This window comes from Lissotriton helveticus, chromosome 1_1 (genome assembly GCF_964261635.1).
Source record: "Lissotriton helveticus chromosome 1_1, aLisHel1.1, whole genome shotgun sequence".
NCBI lineage: Eukaryota > Metazoa > Chordata > Amphibia > Caudata > Salamandridae > Lissotriton > Lissotriton helveticus.
In genome coordinates, this window is record NC_136057.1 from 1564998456 (window position 1) to 1565002951 (window position 4496).

The following is a 4496-nucleotide window of genomic DNA, read 5'->3' on the forward strand; positions in this document are numbered from 1 at the left end:
TATGTTGGCCCTAGTTAGCCTTCTGACTACCTCAAGACCTTTGTCTGTCTCATCCCCAGAGAGTTCCTCAGGCTCCTCCTCCTCAACTGCATTTACAGAGTTGTGGAGGTCTGGATCCCCAGTGGTACCCTCTAAGGCTGGCATATTCCCATCTAGCTGAGAAATCTTTCTCGCATCATATGTCTCTAAGAGACCTATCAGAAAGGGAATGGTGGGGTTAGACCCCTGTTTCAATTTCCTGGAGGTACACACTTGTCTCATCTCCTGGAAACTGAGAGCTGCATATCTTGATTTGACCTGTGGAGGGTCAAGATCCACAAGAGGAGTCTCAGTAGACTCTCCCTGGGTAGACATGCTTTTCTAGTGAGGTGTAAGTGGTGCACTTACCTACACTATATGTTTGCCTACTGATCCCTTGCTAGAGTTGTAGTTTAGGGTGTGCTAGGCCCTAGGAGCTACAACAGCTGGTTCAGTAGAACTCAGAGTATTCTAAGCTAAGTTATATGTACCTTAGTACTTATGTGATCTTTCAAATGATATTCTTAGGATATGTGTGGTAAAACAAACAGCAAGCTCAAATCCCAACCGCTGCTCACCAATGTGAGAAGTTGGCCTGATATGCAGTGCTCACTATTCTAGTGATCACTGTAGGAAGGTAGATCCCTGACTATGGTTGCCCCCAACTTTTTGCCTGGTGTTTTGCTGGTTTTCTGACTTAGTTGACCTGGGGCCCTGCTATTCAGGACCCCAGGCCTACTGCTCTCTCTGTAAAATGGATTCCATGTACCCTAGGTACATATCTAATTGGATACTGAGTCACCTTATCAGTCCCTGTACAGTGTACCTTAGGTACCCAGGGCATAGGTGTAACCAGGGCCTACCAGGGGCTGCAGCATGTATTATGTCACCCCTGGCTGGCCATCCAGATCTGACACAACTGGCTGCACGACAGCTGGGGCAAGGTGGTGTAATCACCCTTTGCTTTAGATATAGTATACCTATATCTAACCCTAAAATGGACACCCAGATCTCCTATCAGTCACTCCTATGGCAGGCCTTAACAATCCTGAAGGCAGAGTGCTTGGAATCGTGTGAGATAGTGCTCTGGCATGAGCTGAGCCTGTCTGCGGCTTTCGGGATCTATCCCTTAGCCGTTTCCATGATATCGCATACCATATACTCTTAAGTGCATTATAATCCTCGCGGTTATGTGCCAACTCTGGTATTGCTTTATCAAAACATGTCGAGTAAGGTGTCATACGAATTGGAATACTAACCCCTCGCCAATTCTGGCGACGGGGTTAGCATTCCACCCTTCTAGAGGGACACGACATGTATGTAACCTGTAACCCCGGTTAAAGTCAGACAGAGCCTTAGCTCCACAAAATGGATGCTGCCACCGAGACACAAGTCTGCCCTCCTGCTGCTGGGAGTCCTCCCAGCCCAGGAGGCAAGGACAAAGGGTTTCCTGCCAGGGGCGGTGCCAGCACCGTCCCAGACAGGATTTTGTGTATCCTAGGTAGGCAGGGCTTTAGAGGAAGGTGACTGCAAGTGGCACCCGGGTGCTCACTGTGCATAGGCCGGCTGAAACCAGTTCCAGGGGCACTCCAGCCCCTGGCCTGGGGAAAGCCCGCCAAAGGAGAGGGGTGTAACCACCCCCCTCCTAGTCCCACCCATAGGGCATGACTTAGTCGCGTGCCAGCCCCTTTTTGCAGGATAAAGGTAGGACCTGGCCCCCTTCCAAATCAGATCATCTTTGAATCCTGAAACTACTTTCCACGAAAGGAACTCAAGACTTCTTCCCAAGATTCTCCCTTGTGACTAAGGAGTAGTCACCCTGCAGCAGCAGGCACCAACCAAGCATCGCAGTTTGTTGCCAGTCTCTCCTTTGGATCAAGACTGCTCCAGCACGACGAGAACCGGCTTCCCTGGCACCTCTGACCTCAACCTACATCATCAGCCCAGCTGTGATCCGTGGGTGTGACGAGACCTCGAGGGACCGGCCATCTTCAGAACTGCACGACGCTTGTCCAGCACGACTCCCGAGTGACCCTCGACTGAGTGCTTTGGGGTAAGAGAAGCCCCGACCCTGAGCAGCTCCAGCACCGAAGTTCAGCCCCCCTGCATCCATGAGATCTGCGTGGGGCCCTTCTGCTCTTTGCTGCCAACCGCGTTGTCCAGGTCGCTTGCCCGTTGGCTAGTGGCCCTCTCACGACGCTCCACGACGACAACCACTGCTGGTCTGGTTGCTCCAGACTAGCCCTTGCTCCCCTCCAAAAGAGGAGCACCCTGGACCCTCCTGGTCCCCTCAAGACGCCATTTTAGGTCCACCGCGTGGGCCTTGCATTTGCCAAGACTTGTTGCCCAATCCTGGGTCCAGCGACGTCGACAGCAAGAATCTTCGTGGGACAGCTCGCACCTCCATCCTGGTCGCCGACAACGCCTCCTGGTCCGAGAGACTGCAGAGCTCAGCAGCGCCCACTCACCTGGCTGAGGTGACTTCGTCCGGTGCCACCCTGGTGCCCACTCAAATCACTGGCTAGTGATTCAGAACTTGGTCCCCTCTGCTTACAGGTTTCTTCTTCCCTGATCCAGGCTTGGATCACTCCGAACTTTCTTCACTGGCCGCCTGCCAGCAACTCTTTCTTCAGGCTCCTGGATCTTCAACGAGGGTTTCCGACGCAACTTCAACCCTATGCAGCCGCAGCCCCTGGGCTAGGTAACCTGAGTACTCCGGTGCTCCAGCATAGTCCAACACCCTAAGTGTTCGGATCCACTCTTGTTTTCGACCCACCTAGTCGGGTTCGCCCGAGAACAGTAACTTTGCAACTGCTAGCCTCCATAGACTTTTTCCCGCCTTACGCGTGAGAGTTCCCACTCTGCACACGACGTCCACAGGCCTCCTGCATCTAATCCCAGTGTTTAGAATTGTAGGCCTAGCGATTCCTAAGTCTAGAAAAGTATTACTTACCTGCTAGCAAGTTCGCATTCCACTTACTGAGTATATGGTTTTTCGTGCCCCTAGGGTATTTGTGTAAATTGTGCGAATTAAAGTATTTTCGTAAGAGTTTTGTTGTGTGCTTAGCTCCCTGACTCATAAAGAGTTCAGGGTAGTCTTGTTATAAATAAATATCTGTTTATTTTCATAACAACTTGTGTGGTGTCCTTTCACTTGGTGTTCAAGGGGTAATGTGATGGTAAAACAGCTGGCTTAACACGCCCTCTAGAGTCTTAGCCTTAGACTGCTCGTATCCATGCTACTAGGATAGCTGGTCTATAAGGTAAGTGGAATGCGTAAGGCGGGAAAAAGTCTATGGAGGCTAGCAGTTGCAAAGTTACTGTTCTCGGGCGAACCCGACTAGGTGGGTCGAAAACAAGAGTGGATCCGAACACTTAGGGTGTTGGACTATGCTGGAGCACCGGAGTACTCAGGTTACCTAGCCCAGGGGCTGCGGCTGCATAGGGTTGAAGTTGCGTCGGAAACTCTCGTTGAAGATCCAGGAGCCTGAAGAAAGAGTTGCTGGCAGGCGGCCAGTGAAGAAAGTTCGGAGTGATCCAAGCCTGGATCAAGGAAGAAGAAACCTGTAAGCAGAGGGGACCAAGTTCTGAATCACTAGCCAGTGATTTGAGTGGGCACCAGGATGGCACCGGACGAAGTCACCTCAGCCATGTGAGTGGGCGCTGCTGGGCTCTGCAGTCTCTCGGACCAGGAGGCGTTGTCGGCGACCAGGATGGAGGTGCGAGCTGTCCCACGAAGGTTCTTGCTGCCGACGTCGCTGGACCTAGGATTGGGCAACAAGTCTTGGCAAATGCAAGGCCCACGCGGTGGACCTAAAATGGCGTCTTGAGTGGACCAGGAGGGTCCAGGGTGCTCCTCTTTTGGAGGGGAGCAAGGGCTAGTCTGGAGCAACCAGACCAGCAGTGGTTGTCGTCGTGGAGCGTCGTGAGGGGGCCACTAGCCAACGGGCAAGCGACCTGGACAACGCGGTTGGCAGCAAAGAGCAGAAGGGCCCCACGCAGATCTCGTGGATGCAGGGGGGCTGAACTTCGGTGCTGTAGCTGTTCAGGGTCGGGGCTTCTCTTACCCTAAAGCACTCAGTCGAGGGTCACTCGGTGGTCGTGCTGGACAAGCGTCGTGCAGTTCTGAAGATGGCCGGTCCCTCGAGGTCTCGTCACACCCACGGATCACAGCTGGGCTGATGATGTAGGTTGAGGTCAGAGGTGCAAGGGAAGCCGGTTCTCGTCGTGCTGGAGCAGTCTTGATCCGAAGGAGAGACTGGCAACAAACCGCGATGCTTGGTTGGTGCCTGCTGCTGCAGGGTGACTTCTCCTTAGTCACAAGGGAGAATCTTGGGAAGAAGTCTTGAGTTCCTTTCGTGGAAAGTAGTTTCAGGATTCAAAGATGATCTGATTTGGAAGGGGGCCAGGTCCTACCTTTATCCTGCAAAAAGGGGCTGGCACGCGACTAAGTCCTGCCCTATGGTTGGGCCTAGGAG